Genomic DNA, 20,629 nt, shown 5'->3' with positions numbered 1-20,629 from the left:
CTTTGGGGTCAACTGACCGACCCGACCTAAATTTGGGTTGGGGATTTTTCGGCCTGGACCCCATCCCGCCCGAGTGGTTGCACCGTCAATTTTAATCAATACAAATACTTACCTCCCGATATTCAGCTGAACTTGTTGATACCCCGCTGCCCGGTGCCCCGACAGATACACCATCTCCACACTGAGTGCCGCCCGGCAGCAAGGGCCCACTGCCGCAATGGAAACATTTTTGCCAATCGGCTGGTAAAATACGCCCCTGGGTTTGTCCGGGATACCCCCTCTTGGGTGCCAGGCCACTGGCCCGGCTGAAACTCACCCTGGTGGCCCAGTGGCCAAAGATAAAAAATGATAGAATCTCTCCCCTTGAACGGAGGGGAGAGAATGTGGTGACACACATGCGCTGTGACGTCACCACGACTCCACCGCTGAGGCCCCGTCCGACCCATTTTCAACCAGTCAGCCTGGCTTTCAGTCTAAGGCCCGCCCCATTACGAGTCATTTCCTGTGGGACTTGAAAAAAAAATTCAAAGTCCTGAAAATGGCTCTCCTTACCATACCAAGAATTCCAGCAGTAAGTACCACCTTAAAAATCATAGGTGCGCCAGACTGAATTTTGACCCCAAGAAGGCTATTATTAAGCCAGGGCTGACACAGTACAATAGAAAACTGCTGAATGAAGGCTGGAAGTTCAAATTTAAATATAAAGGTTTTCTCACAAATGGCAATAAGTCTACCACATCTTTCAAGTATGTAGTTTCCTGTTTGCCACAAAAACAACATTTTCAAGATACTCACATACAAATTTCTTCTGCAGTAGTGACAGTGGGGCCAAGTTTCGGCCTGAGTTTGCTCCTGTTTTTTTGGAGCAACTGGTTTAGAATGGAGTATCTTAGAAATTTGAATTCTCGGCATTTAGTTTGCTCCAGTTCTAGTCAGTTAGAACAGTTTCACTTTGGAACAAATTTTTTTTCTCAAAAGTGTCTGGCCACTTACGCCTGTTTTCAAAGTTTAGGCAGTGAAAACTTACTCCAAACTAACTTAGAACGGAGTAAGTGAAGATTTTTGTACGTTCGAAAAAACCTTGTCTCCACTTTAGAAAATCAGGCGTAGGTTACAAATTAGGCGTAGGGAAGGGGGGGGGTTAAAGGGAAGTTTACAAACATTAAACACTTCAGTTTTACAAATAAAGAGCCATCAATAATAAATGATAAATACATCAATAAATCAACCAATAAATCAATCAAAAAAAATTTATAAAATTAAAAAAAAAAATCAATAAATAAAACATTTTCTACTTACCGACTGCGGCACCGGGAGTCCTCCAACAGCGTGCTGGGACGGCCCCCCCAGTGTGTCTCTGTCAGTGTCTCTATCTCTCTGTCTGTCTGTCTCTCACTCTCTGTCTGTCAGTGTCTGTGTTTCTGACAGCGAGAGGAGGGGGAGAAGGGGGTGGGAGGGGGAGAGGAGTGGGAGGGGGAGAGGAGGGACGAGGAGAGGGGGTGGGAGAGGGGGTGGGAGAGGAGGGGCGAGGAGAAGGGGTGGGAGAGGGGTGGGAGAGGGGGAGGAGAGGGGGGAAGAGGGGGAGGAAAGGGAGGAGAGGGGAGGAGGGGGAGAGGAGAGAGAGGGGGAGAGGAGAGAGAGGGGGAGGAGAGAGAGAGGGGGAGAAGAGGGGGAGGAGAGAGAGAGAGGGGGAGAAGAGGGGGAGGGAGAGGGGGAGGGAGAGGGGGAGAAGAGGGGGGGAGGGGGAGAAGGGAGAGAGGAGGGAGGGAGGGAAGGAGAGAGGAGGGAGGGAGGGAAGGAGAGAGGAGGGAGGGAGGGAAGGAGAGAGGAGGGAGGGAAGGAGGGAGGGAAGGAGAGAGGAGGGAGGGAGGGAGGGAGGGAAGGAGAGAGGAGGGAGGGAGGGAAGGAGAGAGGAGGGAGGGAAGGAGGGAGGAGGGAAGGAGGGAGGAGGGAGGGAAGGAGAGAGGGAGGGAGGGAGAGAAGGAGGGGAGGAGAGAGGAAGGGAAGGAGAGAGGAAGGGAAGGAGAGAGGGAGGGAAGGAGAGAGGGAGGGAAGGAGAGAGGGAGGGAAGGAGAGAGGGAGGGAAGGAGAGAGGAGGAAGGGAGAGAGGAGGAAGGGAGAGAAGGAGAGGAGGGAGGGAGGGAAAGAGAGAGGAGGGAGGGATGGGAGGAGGGAGGGAAGGAGAGAGGAGGGAGGGAGGGAAGGAGAGAGGAGGGAGGGAGGGAGGGAAGGAGAGAGGAGGGAGGAAGGGAATGAGAGAGGAGGGAGGGAGGGAAGGAGAGAGGAGGGAGGGAGGGAAGGAGAGAGGAGGGAGGGAGGGAAGGAGAGAGGAGGGAGGGAGGGAAGGAGGGAGGGAGGGAAGGAGGGAGGGAGGGAAGGAGAGAGGAGGGAGGGAGGAAAGGAGGGAAGGAGAGAGGAGGGAGGGAGGGAGGGAAGGGGGGGGAAGGGAGAGTCGCGGAGGTCCGGGGGGGGGGGGGCGCGAAGGTCAGGTCGGGTCGGGGGGGGGGGGGGGGAGCAGAGGTCGGGTCACCGGGGGTGGGGTGGGTGGGCAGGGGGAAGCAGAGGTCGAGTCGTGGGGGGGGAGAGCGGGGGTCGGGTCTGGTCCGGTCAGGTGGGAGCAGCCTTAAGCACGCAGCCCCAGTGAGGCCATTCGGCCAGGGGCTAGGGCTGCGTGCTTCGGGCCTCTCCCACAGTTTTGGGCGCCTGGAGCTACTGCACATGCGCGCCCACTGTAGCGCACATATGCAGAAGTCCCAGCACTGTTTTCAGCGCAGGGACCTAGCTCCGCCCCCCACAGCTCGTGCTGCGCCGCGCCCAGCTCCAGAGGGCCTGCAGGGAGCCGGAGAATAGGTAATTTTTTTTTAGGCGCACTTTGAGGCGCGAAAAACGGGCGTCCAGGTCCGACGCGGCCCGAAACTTGGGCCCAGTAAGTCCAAATTGCCCAAATAACATGCCAAAAAGCTGCTCAATTGCACTATCATTAGAGTAGGTCTCTTGCTGACAGTACAGTGATAACAAACTTTGAATAATATGCCATTCATAGAGTTTTTGAATGCATTATTTCTGGTAAGGTAGGCTCATCGTTAGTGTACATTGCAGATGCGATCTACACAAGGGTCCTTTGGATCGATAGAATAGCAACAAAGAGGTAAATAAAAGTATTCAAAAATATATGTGCTTTATGATTATCTGAAACATTAATACTGAGTTGTGCATTGTTGGTTCACAACACAATTAAAATGAGATTACGCACTGATATCATCCCACAAGTAATTACCTGAATCCATTGCCCTGCTGGTCATTTTATTCATTAACAGGCAATTGTATGAAGTGGGACGAAACGGTTAATGATCTTTTCTGCGCCCAAAATTAACCTTTGCAATCATTAGTGCCCGTCAGCAACTTTATTTAAAAGCTTTTCAGCTGTAAAGGGTTAAATGCTGTATTAAATAAATCATTGTTTTTGCAAGTTTTTTCTTTTCTAAGTCACAATAACAAGGTCAGTCTTGTGGTGTGAAAAGATACGTTATATCTGAGATGAAACTGCTAAGTTTTGCAGAAATATTTTACAACAATGATTTTGTAAGAGAACAGAATATTTTCAGATAATTGCATGGACAGTTGAGGTGCATGCAGTTGCTTTCTTGAACAAGCGACCTAGTGTTACAGAATGCCAAATCACCAACTGAACATGCCAAGCTCCAACCAACCATTAATGATATCAGGATCGGGAACATGGTGATCACGCGCTGTAAAAGGTATAAAAAAGATAATCCTGATCGACTACAGAGAAGACAGAAGAGAGGGTGACCAGCCGAGTAGGCCCAGCATCCCTCGTCAATGAACTCCGTCGTGCTTGGTTGTACGGGAAATAAAGCCTGTGTGCCAACCAATTAATTACTGTCCAAGTTTGTTTAATGCCTGCTGTATGTGTCTAATAAATTGTTCTGGTTTACTACACGAGTATCCTTGGCATCACCATTTATGCCAGTTAAATCTGATTGAACAGGGGCAGTTAAATCTGCCTGCAGATTGGCGACCGTGACAGGACTGGCTTGTGACGATTTTGGGTCACTCGTTGAGGTATTCTAGTATCTTGAAGTTACGTGCTTTGGGAGGAGAAACCGCTAACGTGAGTACGGAGACTCGTTCTGAGACCTGCCAGTAATTTAAAGGTGCATTGTAAGACTTAGGGATTGGTAGGATGGCATCGAAGGATGCAGCATCAGTGTATAAGAAGAAGTTATGTGCAGGACTCGTTAGTAATGTGCCTTACCACGGGTGAGAGGATGCCTTTTTCAGAAGTAATTGTGTTTATTCAGGAACAGGTAAACAAGAATTAATTTTTTTTTAAAAACAGACAAGGCCAGAAACCTTTTGGTATACGGAGCACACTATTGTGTGAGACGATGAGTTGTTTAAAGAAAAGGAACAAGAGATTGAGAATCTTAAACATCAGTTGCATGACTGTAAATCTCAGAAAGACCAGGAAATTGATAAACTGAACCAACAGGTCCGTGCATTAGAGTTGGGTGCTCAACAGTCAGCCACGCTGTTGCAACTACAGAATGTACATACCCTAACTTCCGCTGCTGCCTAGAAAGAGGCACAGCAGGACTTGCGAGAATTAAAATCATGTCAAAAAGAGAATGTTCAGTTGAAATAAGAATTAGAAGATGCTCGAGGGGCATTGAGGGAAATGATTAAACAGCCTCATAGGCCGTGGAATATCGTGGGCTGCCCCGCCCTGTGTGAGACCACCGCAGGTCGGGGCTATAGAGCTGGAGCGCCGGGCCCTGGAACATCGTGGGCGAAGGTGCGGTGAATGAGGGTACGGGGCCCAGAAGAGCCGAGGGCCCAGGGGCAGCAGGGGCCAGCCCACACTGCGATATGTGTGGGCACTCGGTCCGTGCAGCAGAGCAGGTCTCCAGTCATTCTGGTTACTCCTTGCCACTGGATAAAAGCCTAGCTCTGACAAGCCCGTGTGGTGGCTGATGTGCAACGGTCACCACACGTTAAAAAAAAATTCACGCACAGGCATCTTCCACCCCCTCAACTGGAGTTCAGGACCTAGAACATCGGGTCCTTCATTGAAACATCTGTGAACTTTCGTGGAAGCAAGTCATCCTCGTTCGAGGGACCGCCTATGATGATGAGGCAAGCATACCCAATGTCAACTTAAGATTCTAGAACTTACTGGGAAATTAGGGAAAGAACAGGCGCTCGTCTTGGCCGTTACGGCGGGTGTGTCGGTTGATTGGGGTCGAAGGTCCAGTGGCCAAGTTGATTGGGGTCACTTGGAGAACGAGGCGTTTAAATACAATGATGATGACGGGTGGCTGGACGAAAAGGGGCCACTGGCACCTGATGGTCCACATGAGCCAGTTGCACTCATTACCACAAGCACCCAGCTAAACACGACGGGAAACGTGGCAGGAACGCAATATTTTAGACGGGGTCAGCCGGAATTGGAAGATGCAGACCTTAAACGCGTCCTTCTCGCCAGCTGCACTAGTTGCCTCTGCGACGGTTTGTCGGATTCCGTCTACCAGGCTGAGACCGCAGCAACTCGGGCTTCTACAATTCTCCTCACAGCTTTGGATATCAACGACTTTAAATTTAGTTGGTCTGCTGCACCAGACCAAACAAAAACCCGATGAGTCCCCACCTCTTCAGCAACAGCAAGTTTCTCTAGTTTAAAAATGAGAGCGGTCCTGGCTGAGGTGCAACAGACCCAACAGGAGTTAAGAAGTTAGCAAAAGGAAAAGTTTGAGGAGGAGAAGTTTGAAAAGGAGTTGGAGGATAAACAGTCAGAAATTAAAGCAGTGGAAGAAGCTTGTTCAGAAGCACTAAAAGTTTCTGAAGGACTGGGCAATCTCAGGTCTGATGAGGATTTGAAAGCTGCCATTCGGGTGGTGCACTAACAGGTTGTGAAACAAGGTGGGCAGAAGGACTATGTGGAATCCAAAACAAAGTTCAAAGAGTTGCAGGATAAGTTCGGGGTTCAGATAAGCATTGTGTTTACTATGCCTTTATGGCCCGGGAACGAACTAGAGCGAAGTTGAAACCGACACTTAAGCTGCAGCTTTCGTGCCGAGGTAAAAAAAAAGACTTAACATTTTCTGGGTGAAAGGAACCTTAAATGATGTTGGAAAAGTTTTCAGTTTGTATGGAAAATGTGCGTTTATAATGAAACTTACCGGTCATGGGTTTGTGGGGAGTTGAAGAATTTTCATTTGGTTGAAAGTCTGCCTTTAAAAAGTGTATGTTCTTATATATGTATGATTGTATTTACTTTGTACAGCCACCAGAGGGCTTATCCCCTGGAGTTCCAAGAGATCCCATAATCCCTTGGGAGCACAGGTATTTAAGGAGGCTTCACAGGTTGGAGAGGCACTCTGGAGACCTGCAATAAAAGACTACGGTCACACTTTACTTTGAGCTCACAGTGTTCAGTCTGACTCTTTCTCCATACACAACAATTTGCGATGAGATACAATAGCGAACCCAAAGATGCAGAGAACAGTGGGCATCCTGGAGAAATTCTCAGAGGGAGATGATTGGGAAACTTTTGTGGAACGACTCGACCAATACTTCATGGTCAATGAGCTAGATGGGGAAGAGAGCGCTGCCAAACGAAGGGCGATTCTCCTCACCTTCTGTGGGGCACCAACGTATGGCCTCATGAAGAATCTGCTCACTCCAGCGAAACACACGGAGAAATCATACGACGGTTTGTGCACACTGGTCCGAGAACATTTGAACCCGAAGGAAAGCGTTCTGATGGCGAGGTACCGGTTCTACACCTACAAAAGGTCTGAAGGCCAGGAAGTGGCGAGTTATGTCACAGAGCTAAGACGCCTTGCAGGACATTGCGAATCTGAAGGACATTTGGAGCACATGCTCAGAGACTTTTTCATATTTGGCATTGGTCATGAAACCATACTTCGCAAACTTTTGACTGTAGAGACCCCAACCTTGAGTAAGGCCATAGCGATAGCCCAGGCATTCATTGCCACCAGTGACAATACGAAGAAAATCTCTCAGCACACGAGTGCTGCTACAAGTACTGTGAACCAAGAGATGTTGTTTTTGAATCGTAACGTACAGGGCAGGTCACACATACCTGCAGCTACACATCCGCAGATGTCTCAGAGTCCACCATCAAGGGTGATGAATGCAAGGCCATTAACACCTTGTTGGTGCTGCGGGGGTGATCATCGTTTCCATTCATGCCGATTCAAAGAGTACATTTGCAAGGGCTGTGGAACAATGGGACACCTCCAATGAATGTGCAGGCAAGCTGTAAAACCTGTTAAACCTGCAAACCACCATGTTACAGATCCACGGAGGATCACGATGAACCAGAGCCTCAGATCGAGGAGGCAGAGGTACATGGGGTGCACACATTCACCACGAATTGTCCCCTGATAATGCTGAATGTTGAACTAAATGGACTTCCGGTGTCAATGGAGCTGGAAAGGGGCACGAGCCAGTCCATCATGGGCAAAAAAACTTTCGAAAGGTTGTGGTGCAACAAGGCCTCAAGTCCAATCTTAACCCCAGTTCGCACGAGACTAAGAACTTACACTAAACAACTGATTCCTGTAATCGGCAGTGCTACCGTAAAGGTCTCCTCTGATGAAGCGGTGCACAAGCTACCACTCTGGGTGGTACCAGGCGATGGTCCCACGCTGCTCGGCAGGAGCTGGCTGGGAAAGATACGCTGGAACTGGGACGACGTCCGAGCGCTATCGCCCGCTGACGACACTTCGTGTGCCCAGGTCTTAAATAAATTTCCTTCGCTGTTCGAACCAGGCATCGGGAAATTCCAAGGAGCAAAAGTGCAGATCCACCTAATTCCGGGGGCGCGACCCATCCATCACAAAGCGAGAGCAGTACCCGTACATGATGAGAGAAAGGGTAGAGATCAAGCTAGAGCGGCTGCAAAGAGAGGGCATCATTTCCCCGATCGAGTTCAACGAGTGGGCCAGTCCTATTGTCCCAGTCCTCAAGGGAGATGGCACCATCAGAATCTGTGGCGATTACAAGGTAACTATCAATAATTTCTTCCTGCAGGACCAATACCCACTACCAAAGGCCGACGACCTCTTTGCAATGCTAGTGGGAGGAAAGACATTCACGAAGCTGGGTCTGACTTCAGCCCACATGATGCAGGAACTGGAGGAATCAACGAAGGCCCTCACCTGCATCAACACGCACAAAGGTCTTTTTGTTTATAACAGATGCCTGTTTGGAATCCGATCGGCGGCGGCGATATTCCAGAGAAACATGGAAAGTTTACTGAAGTCGGTCCCGCACACCGTGGTCTCCCAGGACAACATCTTGGTCACAGGTCGGAACACAATCGAGCATTTGCAGAACCTGGAGGAAGTTCTTAGTCGACTTAACCGTGTGGGGCTCAGGTTAAAACGCTCGTAGTGCGTTTTCCTGCTGCCTGATGTGGAGTTCCTGGGAAGGAGGATTGCGGCGGACGGCATCAGGCCCACCAACGCGAAGATGGAGGCAATCGAGAACGCACCGAGGCCACAGAACGTGATAGAGCTGCGATCGTTTCTGGGACTCCGAAACTACTTTGGTAACTTCTTACCGGGTCTCAGCACACTGCTCGAACCATTACATGTCTTACTACGAAAAGGGGACGAATGGGTTTGGGGCAAAAGCCAAGAAAATGCCTTTATAAAAGCGAGAAAATTGTTATGCTCAAACAAATTGCTTGTGTTGTATGATCCATGTAAGCGTTTGGTACTAGCATGTGATGCGTCGTCATATGGCGTCGGGTGTGTATTGCAACAAGCTGATGATTTTGGGAAACTGCAACTGGTTGCTTATGCATCCAGGAGTCTGTCGAAGGCTGAGAGAGCCTGCAGCATGATTGAGAAAGAAGCGTTAGCGTGTGTCTATGGGGTAAAGAAAATGCATCAATACCTGTTTGGGCTAAAATTCGAATTGGAAACTGACCATAAGCCACTTATATCCCTGTTTTCCGAGAGTAAAGGGATAAATACCAACACATCGGCCCGCATCCAGAGATGAGCACTCACGTTGTCCGCGTACAACTATGCCATCCGCTACAGGCCAGGCACAGAAAACTGCGCCGGTGCTCTCAGTAGGCTGCCATTGCCCACCACGGGAGTGGAAATGGCGCAGCCTGCAGATTTAGCCATGGTTGTGGAAACATTCGGGAGTGAGCAATCACCCGTCACTGCCCGGCAGATCAAAACCTGGACAAGCCAGGACCCCCTTATTATCTCTAGTCAAAACTGTGTGCTTCACGGGAGCTGGTCCAGTGTCCCAGTGGAAATGCAGGAAGAGATAAAGCCGTTCCAGCAGCACAAAGATGAAATGTCTACCCACGGAGACTTCCTTCTGTGGGGCAATCGAGTTGTGGTCCCAAGAAGGGCAGCGACACCTTCATTAATGACCTCCACAGTACCCACCCAGGCATCGTAATGATGAAAGCGATAGCCAGATCCACGTGTGGTGGCCTGGTATTGATGCGGACTTAAGAGTCCTGCATTCACAGATAAACTACATGCTCGCAGTTAAACATTGTACCTAGAGAGGCGCTGCTAAGTTTATGGCCTTGGCCCTCCAAACCGTGGTCTAGGGTACACGTCGACTATGCAGGCCCGTTCTTGGGTAAAATATTCCTTGTGGTTGTAGACACGTATTCCAAGTGGATTGAATGTGAGATAATGTTGGTTCGCATGTCCACTGCCACTACTGAAAGCCTGCGGGCCATGTTTGCCACACACGGCCTACTCGATGTCCTGGTGAGCGACAACGGGCCATGTTTTACCAGTGCTGAGTTCAAAGAATTCATTACCCGTAACGGGATCAAACATGTCACATAGAAACATAGAAACATAGAAAATAGGTGCAGGAGTAGGTCATTCGGCCCTTCTAGCCTGCACCACCATTCAATGAGTTCATGGCTGAACATGCAACTTCAGTACCCCATTCCTGCTTTCTCGCCATACCCATTGATCCCCCTAGTAGTAAGGACTTCATCTAACTCCTTTTTGAATATATTTAGTGAATTGGCTTCAACAACTTTCTGTGGTAGAGAATTTCACAGGTTCACCACTCTCTGGGTGAAGAAGTTTCTCCTTATCTCGGTCCTAAATGGCTTACCCCTTATCCTTTGACTGTGACCCCTGGTTCTGGACTTCCCCAACATTGGGAACATTCTTCCTGCATCTAACCTGTCTGAACCCATCAGAATTTTAAACGTTTCTATGAGGTCCCCTCTCATTCTTCTGAACTCCAGTGAATACAAGCCCAGTTGATCCAGTCTTTCTTGATAGGTCAGTCCCGCCATCCCGGGAATCAGTCTGGTGAACCTTCGCTGCACTCCCTCAAAAGCAAGAATGTCCTTCCTCAAGTTAGGAGACCAAAACTGTACACAATACTCCAGGTGTGGCCTCACCAAGGCCCTGTACAACTGTAGCAACACCTCCCTGCCCCTGTACTCAAATCCGCTTGCTATGAAAGCCAACATGCCATTTGCTTTCTTAAGCGCCTGCTATACCTGCATGCCAACCTTCAATGACTGATGTACCATGACACCCAGGTCTCGTTGTTTCTCCCCTTTTCCTAATCTGTCACCATTCAGATAATAGTCTGTCTCTCTGTTTTTACCACCAAAGTGGATAACCTCACATTTATCCACATTATACTTCATCTGCCATGCATTTGCCCACTCACCTAACCTATCCAAGTCACTCTGCAGCCTCATAGCATCCTCCTCGCAGCTCACACAGCCACCCAACTTAGTGTCATCTGCAAATTTGGAGATACTACATTTAATCCCCTCGTCTAAATCATTAATGTACAGTGTAAACAGCTGGGGCCCCAGCACAGAACCTTGCGGTACCTCATTAGTCACTGCCTGCCATTCTGAAAAGTACCCATTTACTCCTACTCTTTGCTTCCTGTCTGACAACCAGTTCTCAATTCATGTCAGCACACTACCCCCAATCCCATGTGCTCAGGGATGTAGGAGCCCAGATAGCTCAGTTGGTAGAGCATCAGACTTTTAATCTGAGGGTCTAGGGTTCAAGTCCTGATTCGGGTGATGCTTTTAAATCGACAGACTCAGTTCTCTCTTTCGAGAAAGCAGGAATGGGGTACTGAAGTGCATGTTCAGCCATGAACTCATTGAATGGCAGTGCAGGTTAGAAGGGCCGAATGGCCTACTCCTGCACCTATTTTCTATGTTTCTATGTTTTTATGTTTTTAACTTTGCACATTAATCTCTTGTGTGGGACCTTGTCGAAAGCCTTCTGAAAGTCCAAATATACCACATCAACTGGTTCTCCCTTGTCCACTCTACTGGAAACATCCTCAAAAAATTCCAGAAGATTTGTCAAGCATGATTTCCCTTTCACAAATCCATGCTGACTTGGACCTATCATGTCACCTCTTTCCAAATGCGCTGCTATGACATCCTTAATAATTGATTCCATCATTTTACCCACTACTGAGGTCAGGCTGACCGGTCTATAATTCCCTGTTTTCTCTCTCCCTCCTTTTTTTAAAAAAGTGGGGTTACTTTGGCTACCCTCCACTCCATAGGAACTGATCCAGAGTCAATGGAATGTTGGAAAATGACTGTCAATGCATCCGCTATTTCCAAGGCCACCTCCTTAAGTACTCTGGGATGCAGTCCATCAGGCCCTGGGGATTTATCGGCCTTCAATCCCATCAATTTCCCCAACACAATTTCCCGACTAATAAGGATTTCCCTCAGTTCCTCCTCCTTACTAGACCCTCTGACCACTTTTATATCCGGAAGGTTGTTTGTGTCCTTCTTAGTGAATACCGAACCAAAATACTTGTTCAATTGGTCTGCCATTTCTTTGTTCCCCGTTATGACTTCCCCTGATTCTGACTGCAGGGGACCTATGTTTGTCTTTACTAACCTTTTCTCTTTACATATCTATAGAAACTTTTGCAATCCGTCTTAATGTTCCCTGCAAGCTTCTTCTTTTACTCCATTTTCCCTGCCCTCATCAAACCCTTTGTCTTCCTCTGCTGAGTTCTAAATTTCTCCCAGACGCCGGGTTCGCTGTTGTTTCTGGTCAATTTGTATGCCACTTCCTTGGCTTTAATACTAACCCTGATTTCCCTTGATAGCCACGGTTGAGCCACCTTCCCTTTTTTATTTTTACGCCAGACAGGAATGTACAATTGTTGTAGTTCATCCATGCGGTCTCTAAATGTCTGCCATTGCCCATCCACAGTCAACCCCTTAAGTATCATTCGCCAATCTCTCCTAGCCAATTCACGCCTCATACCTTCAAAGTTCCCTTCTTTAAGTTCTGGATCATGGTCTCTGAATTAACTGTTTCATTCTCCATCCTAATGCAGAATTCCACCATATTATGGTCACTCTTCCCCAAGGGGCCTCGCACAATGAGATTGCTAACTAATCCTCTCTCATTACACAACACCCAGTCTAAGATGGCCTCCCCCCTAGTTGGTTCCTCGACATATTGGTCGAGAAAACCATCCCTTATGCACTCCAGGAAATCCTCCTCCACCGTATTGCTTCCAGTTTGGCTAGCCCAATCTATGTGCATATTAAAGTCACCCATTATAACTGCTGCACCTTTATTGCATGCACCCCTAATTTCCTGTTTGATGCCCTCCCCAACATCACTGCTACTGTTTGGAGGTCTGTACACAACTCCCACGAACGTTTTTTGCCCTTTGGTATTCTGCAGCTCTACCCATATAGATTCCACATCATCGAAGCTAATGTCCTTCCTAACTATTGCATTAATCTCCTCTTTAACCAGCAATGCTACCCCACCTCATTTTCCTTTTATTCTATCCTTCCTGAATGTTGAATACCCCTGGATGTTGAGTTCCCAGCCCTGATCATCCTGGAGCCACGTCTCCATAATCCCAATCACATCATATTTGTTAACATCTATTTGCACAGTTAATTCATCCACCTTATTGCGGATACTCCTTGCATTAAGACACAAAGCCTTCAGGCTTGTTTTTTTAACACCCTTTGTCCTTTTAGAATTTTGCTGTACAGTGGCCCTTTTTGTTCTTTGCCTTGGGTTTCTCTGCCCTCCACTTTTCCTCATCTCCTTTCTGTCTTTTGCTTTTGCCTCCTTTTTGTTTCCCTCTGTCTCCCTGCCAGAAAAGGAAGTTGGATGGTCAGCAGTTTGGAATAGGGTCAAGGGAGCAGGAAGTGGGTCTCATGGAAAGGTCATGAGGGGAGATCGGAGAGAAACTGGAGAAAGATGTGAGGTCAGGGCTGGGGCAGGGGGGATCCTTTAGAGGAGGTTTGGCCCGGTGGGCTGGGGGAAGGAGGGGCAGAGGCGACTGAACGGATGTTTTCAATCTTAGAGACAAAGTCGTCCATGAGCTCCTCAAACTTATTGCAGGAGGTTTTAGTGGAGACTGGGGAGAGGGGTTTAAAAAGGTTAGCAATGGAGAATAGAAGCCGGGATTTATTTTTACATTCCAGTATGATTCTGGAATGGTGAGCAATTTTGGCAGACGAGAGCAGGACCCAATAATTCTTTATGTGGTCCAGCCAGATCTGGCAGTGAATGGCTAAACCAGTTGTTCGCCATATCTGTTATATATGTATACTTGTATTAACTCTGTACAGCCACCAGAAGGCTCATCCCCTGGAGTCCCAAGGGATCCCATAATCCTTTGGGAGCACAGGTATTTAAGAAGGCTTCACAGGTTGGAGAGGCACTCTGGAGACCTACAATAAAAGAATAAGGTCACACTTTACTTTGAGCTCACAGTGTTCAGTCTGACTCTTTCTCCATACACAACATCCGTTATGTTTGTTTTAGCTCCACCCACTTTTCTGTGCAAAAGCTGTTTTAACCATTTGTAGTGTTGTACTGGTTGTTGGAAGTTTTAACAATGTGTGAAAAAGTTGAGTGTTAAAATGTTCATCATGTCCCCAGAAAAGACAAAGGGCTAGAAATTCGGTGATTTTGCGACCGGGTTTTTGGTGCGATTTCACCTTTTTTGGCAAAAACCCGGTCGGCGGAAAATTCGGTGACATTTTGTGGCGGCGGTTTTCAAATAGCGCTGGAGAGAGGAGCTCCACCGTGCAAGACCCGAAATTGGCTCTGTGCGCACCCGTATTTTGCGCGAAAGATACTGACATGTAAAAAGCTGCGTTGCAGCCCTTGGAGCAGCAGTAAGTATGAAGACCTGCAAAAAAGGTAAGTTAAAGTTATTATTTTTTAATTCTTTTGCAGCGATTCGATAGATAAGTGTTCTGTAAATGCTTTGTCAATATTTTTTCCCCAATTTATTTTTAGGTGTTTTTCCTCCCTCCCTCTTTGCAGCGATATCGGCCTCGGACTAAAGTTGGCGAAGATGGTAACAAAGCACTGTCTTTTCAATCGTAAACATGTACCAGAGGAAAGTGTTAAAAAAATACTGTGTAGAAGGCAACAGGTTTTGGTTGCAGATAAAAAGGAGAAAGGGAAAGTTTAAAATAAAAAGATGGCGTTTGGTTGTTTGGAAAAGATTTTCTTAAATGTACGTGAAATGACGTGATGACGTCAGACAATGTTTTGCTCCACCTTCTTATAAACCTAAAAAGAAGTTAACCCTTTCCACTAACAGGTGTTTTCTTAATTCAGCAAGGAGCCACTTTTGAATTGCTGAATGAAATTTTAAAGATATCGGACATTATTAAACAAAAGTCTCTTAATTTTAAGTGAATATTTGCAAGGAATTTTATGATTTGACGAATTAACCCATTGGGCTCACAGGAAAGGCACAATGGATTTTCTGTTTTTTTCTTTTAAGCAGGGAACCATATGAGTACTGATGCTACAAGATTACCAAGTGGTTTTTTTTGAATATAGAAATGACTTCAAGGTGTTACAGAGCTTGAACTTTGCTGGAACAGTGCAGTGTGAGCTCCAGTAATATTCGGAGTTTAATTTCTTATGTGCTAACAGTGATGGATCTCAAATGCCGCAGAATAGTGACAAAATTGGACTGAAAACTTTGGGGTTTTTTTTGCTCGGAATTAAAGATTTGGAGTCATGTGTTATCTTCCAAGACAGATTGCTCGAGAGGGAAGTTAAAGGACTTGCATTGCAAATACTTCTGTTTTCTTTTGTTAAATCACAAAGCCTGGACATTGTTTTTTTGTGAAATTAAAATTGATTAGCTAAATTGATATGAGCTGCTGCTCAAGCACTCGGGAAGGGAAATTTAAGGGGACAATCAAATCTTATTTTATGAGAAGGTCCAGTCTATGTGGTTCCATTTAAATCCAGTCTATGTGGTTCCATTTAGACTGTGTTAACAAATACATTTTAGGGGGGCGGGGGGGGGAGACTGTTGTGTTAAAGATAATTAACATCCCTCATCTTACAGACTGAATTGCTCTCTGGAATGGCAATATTTTAAGGCCAATTAAGGGATTATATGGTAATGATCACATTGTATTGGATAGTGGAAGTTTCGCCAGGGCGCCTGAATGAGATGGAAGGGTAATAAATGGGAGTTTTTCTAAAATCATTTTCATAGGTGATTACAAGTGAATTTCAGGAACTTAAGCAGAGGTTAGGAAGAAATGTGCGAGTGAAACCCTGAGTAATATAAAACACATCGGCATGATTCATGAAAGGATTTTTGATTTGGTATCAATGTAAATTATATTGAAAGTCAGGAAAGTGTAGGTGAGTCATTTATTAAAAGGTTTCTCTTGGAGTAGTTTGTGTCTTTGACAAGACTGAACAATGAGGTAAATGTATTTGATAGCATGGCCACTACCCTAAACATTGGGACCATGCAGGGAGAGAAGAAAACCTCCGGTGTGCAAATATGTTGCGTATGAGGCAAATAGTATGCGGAAATGCATGGTGAATATGCACTGAAGAACGGGACTCAGACATATTCAGGTATTTGACAACAACACGACAGGAAATGGTTAATGTGGCTCAGGAGTGTGATACAACTTTTGTTCAAGGCACTGATATAAATACACCACAGCGAAACTGACTTTTAATGAAACAAGAGAGATCTAAAGGTACTGGTACCCATCAGAAGAATTGAAATTAAGAGTAAGGTGTGCAAGATTAAAAACTTGGTTAAAGTTTACCCAGTAAAACGTAAATGTCACGAGGTGGGGAATCAAGAGGTTATTGGGAATGACTATCCAGCTCCCCAGCCTTATAAATCAAACCATGCCCAATCCCATTTAGAGTAGAAAATATAGGAGTACTATGAGGGAAGTTGGTTCCTGACAGCCCCGCAGTGGGTAACGCGGCTGGAAGAACTGACCTGGTTGGAACCAAACCTGCAGGGATGTAGCAACAGCAAGAATGCATATATATATCCGTATGATCTATATGATCATGTATTGATGACATGCAGTTTTGACTGGAATCAACAGAGTGAGAATTGTATTATGGAGGTGATGGGCCCTTACAAAGATAGCCTACAAAGGAAAAGGAGAATACTGCTTTATCACTTTGTCGGACTATTACCATCACGGAAAGGTCAGTTGTGCTATTATCCCGGGAAGATACTGCTTTACCCCTACCAAGACAATTATAATTGGGACCAAAACCCCCAGCGATATAAAAGCTCCCGCAGAAGTGGACATACAGGTTAGTGATGGATTAAGGCACGAGTTACATGAGCATGTCATAAAATTTGGCTATGACATTCCCAAGTTACCAAAGGCCCTGGAGGATTGGATGGCATGTTTCAAGGACTCACAGCACCATTATTATACTCTACAGCAGGAAAATAAGGAAGTGTCTAAAAAAATTTCAGAGGTGGGTGATGACACATCGTGGTGTGATTTGGGACGAGATATCGAAATTCCTCCATGGATAAGCATTCTCTCTCATGCTTTGGTTATCTAACAAGTATTTGTACTAATGACATTACTAATCATTATATGTCACTTGAAAGCTATGGTTAAGGAGGTAAAAACTAAGCTGCTGATTGCTGCCACTGTAAACTCGCACTCTATCCCCTATCAACATGTGTGAAAAGCATAGGCCCTAAAAAAGAGGTGAGGAATCGGTATAAAATCTAAAATCTCATCCTCAAGGTGGGGACTGTAAAGTGGTAAAAGCTGCATTAAATGAATAATTATTTTTGCAAGTCTTTTCTTTTCTATGTCAGTCTTGTGTTGTGGCAAGGTAAGTTATATTCTGTTCTGAGTACTGATGAGGGCGATGGTGCTTCCGGAGAGTGCAGCCAGAGTCAAGTCCACGGCACCAAGGGTGGCTCAGCTGCACAGGGGGAGGAGGAAGAAAAATGGAAGTGCAATAGTGGTAGGGGACTCAATAGTCAGGGGAGCAGACAAGCTTTTCTGAGGCCGCAGTCGGAACTCCAGGATGGTATGTTGCCTCCCTGGTGCTAGGGTCAAGGCTGTCACCCGAGCGGCTGCAAGACATTCTGCGGGGGAAAGAGAGTGATCAGCTAGAGGTCGTGGTCCATATCGGTACCAATGACATAGAAACATAGAAAAGAGGTGCAGGAGTAGACCATTCGGCCCTTCGAGCCTGCACCACCGTTCAATAAGATCATGGCTGATCATTCACCTCAGTACTCCTTTCCTGCATTCTTTCCATACCCCTTGATCCTTTTAGCCGTAAGGGTCTTATCCAACTCCCTCTTGAATATATCCAATGAACTAGCATCAACAACTCTCTGCGGTAGAGAATTCCACAGGTTAACAACTCTCTGAGCGAAGAGGTTTCTCCTCATCTCGGTCCTAAATGGCTTACCCCTTATCCTTAGACTGTGTCCTCTGGTTCTGGACTTCCCCAACATCGGGAACATTCTTCCTGCATCTAATCTGTCCAATCCCGTCAAAATTTTACAAGTTTCTATGAGATCCCCTCTCATCCTTCGAAACTCCAATGAATACAGGCCCAGTCGATCCAGTCTCTCCTCATATGCAAGTCCTGCCACCCTGGGAATCAGTCTGGTGAACCTTCGCTGCACTCCCTCAATAGCAAGAACGTCCTTCCTCAGATTAGGAGAACAAAACTGAAAACAATATTCCAGGTGAGGCCTCACCAAGGCCCTATACAACTGCAGTAAGACCTCCCTGCTCCAATACTCAAATCCCCTAGCTATGAAGGCCAACATACCATTTGCCTTCTTCACCGCCTGCTGTACCTGCATGCCAACTTTCAATGACTGATGTACCATGACACCCAGGTCTCGTTGCATCTCCCCTTTTCCTAATCTGCCGCCATTAAGATAATATTCTGCCTTCGCGTTTTTGCCACCAAAGTGGATAACCTCACATTTATCCATATTATACTGCATCTGCCATGCATTTGCCCACTCCCCTAACCTGTCCAAGTCACCCTGCAGTCTCTTAGCGTCCTCCTCACAGCTCACACCGCCACCCAGCTTAGTGTCATCTGCAAACTTGGAGATATTACACTCAATTCTTTCATCTAAATCATTAATGTATATTGTAAATAGCTGGGGTCCCAGCACTGAGCCCTGCGGCACCCCACTGGTCACTGCCTGCCATTGTGAAAAGGACCATTTATCCCTACTCTCTGCTTCCTGTCTGCCAACCAGTTCTCTATCCATGTCAGTACATTACCCCCCAATACCATGGGCTATAATTTTGCACACCAATCTCTTGTGAGGGACCTTGTCAAAAGCCTTTTGATTTCCTTCAGTTCCTCCTTCTCACTAGACCCTTGGTCCCCTAGTATTTGCGGAAGGTTATTTGTGTCTTCCTTCATGAAGACAGAACCAAAGCATTTGTTCAACTGGTCTGCCGTTTCTTTGTTCCCCATTATAAATTCACCTGATTCTGACTGCAAGGGACCTACGTTTGTCTTCACTAATCTTTTTCTCTTCACATATCTATAGAAGCTTTTGCAGTCAGTTTTTATGTTCCCAGCAAGCTTCCTCTCATACTCTATTTCCCCCCTCCTAATTAAACCCTTTGTCCTCCTCTGCTGAATTCTAAATTTCTCCCAGTCGTCGGGTTTGCTGCTTTTTCTGGCCAATTTATATGCCTCTTCCTTGGATTTAACACTATCCTTAATTTCCCTTGTTAGCTACTGTTGAGCCACCTTCCCCGTTTTTTTTTTACTCCAGACAAGATGTACAATTGTTGATGTGCATCCATGTGATCTTTAAATGTTTGCCATTGCCTATCTACCGTCAACCCTTTAAGTATCATTTGCCAGTCTATTCTAGCCAAGTCACGTCTCATACCATCAAAGTTACCTTTCCTTAAGTTCAGGATCCTAGTCTCTGAATTAACTGTGTCACTCTCCATCTTAATAAAGAATTCTACCATATTATGGTCACTCTTCCCCAAGGGGCCTCGCACAACAAGATTGCTAATTAGTCCTTTCTCATTACACATCACCCAGTCTAGGATGGCCAGCCCTCTAGTTGGTTCCTCGACATATTAGTCGAGAAAACCATCCCTAATAGACTCCAGGAAATCCTCCTCCACCGTATTGTTACCAGTTTGGTTCGCCCAATCTATATGTAGATTAAAGTCGTCCATGCTAACTGCTGTACCTTTATTGCATGCATCCCTAATTTCCTGTTTGATACTGTCCCCAACCTCACTACTACTGTTTGGTGGTCTGTACACAACTCCCACTAGCGTTTTCTGCCCTTTGGTATTCCGCAGCTCCACCCAAACAGATTCCACATCATCCAAGCTAATGTCCTTCCTTACTATTGCGTTAATTTCCTCTTGAACCAGCAACACTACCCCACCTCCTTTTCCTTTCTGTCTATCCTTCCTGAATGTTGAATACCCCTGGATGTTGAGTTCCCAGCCTTGGTCACTCTGGAGCCATGTCTCCGTGATGCCAATCATATCATATTCATTAATTGCTGTGTGTGCAGTTAATTCATCCACCTTATTACAAATACTCCTCGCAGTGAGGCACAGAGCCTTCAGGCTTGTCTTTTTAACACACTTTGCCCCTTTAGAATTTTGCTGTAATGTGGCCCTTTTTGATTTTAGCCTTCCACTTTTACTTTTCTTCTTTCTATCTTGTGCTTCTGCCCCCATTCTACTTCCCTCTGTTTCCCTGCATAGGTTCCCATCCCCCTACCATATTAGTTGAACCCCTCCCCAACAGCATTCGCAAACACTCCCCATAGGTAGAAAGATGGATGAGGTCCTGCAGGCAGAGCTTAGGGAGCTAGGAAACAGTTTAAAAAGCAGGATCTCAAAGGTAGTAATCTCCGGATTACTGTCGGTGCCACGTGCTAGTGAGTACAGAAATAGGAGGATAGAGAAGATGAATACATGGCTGGAGAGATGGTGCGGACGGGAGGGCTTTAGATTCCTGAGTCATTGGGACCGTTTCTGGGGGAGGTGGGACCTGTACAAGCTGGATGGGTTGCATCTCAACAGAGCCGGGACCAATATCTTTGTGGGTGAGTGTTGCTGGTGCTGTTGGGGAGGGTTTAAATTAAATTAGCTTGGCAGGGGGATGGGAACCCGAGAATAGACTCAGTGGGGAAAGAAGCGAAACTGGAATTGGGGAGCAGAAAAGTAGAAAGTGAATTTGGAAGACAGAGGGAACAAGGGCTGGAAAATAGACAACAAGGGAGTTTGGCAATACTA

At 46.4% G+C, this 20,629-nt stretch overlaps 1 protein-coding gene and 1 non-coding gene across 4 annotated transcripts in view; one reads left to right on the top strand and one right to left on the bottom strand.

Annotated features, from left to right (window-relative positions):
• Positions 1-20,629, bottom strand: part of b4galt2 (UDP-Gal:betaGlcNAc beta 1,4- galactosyltransferase, polypeptide 2) — a 628,374-nt gene that overhangs the window by 61,685 nt on the left and 546,060 nt on the right. The gene's annotated exons all lie outside the window — the stretch shown is intronic.
• On the top strand, positions 11,029-11,101 carry trnak-uuu (transfer RNA lysine (anticodon UUU)). The gene has a single exon. It is a non-coding gene; the product is annotated as a tRNA-Lys (tRNA).

Source organism: Pristiophorus japonicus, chromosome 8, assembly GCF_044704955.1.
Source record: "Pristiophorus japonicus isolate sPriJap1 chromosome 8, sPriJap1.hap1, whole genome shotgun sequence".
Taxonomy (NCBI): domain Eukaryota; kingdom Metazoa; phylum Chordata; class Chondrichthyes; family Pristiophoridae; genus Pristiophorus; species Pristiophorus japonicus.
This window is presented reverse-complemented; position numbering and strand designations above follow the sequence as displayed.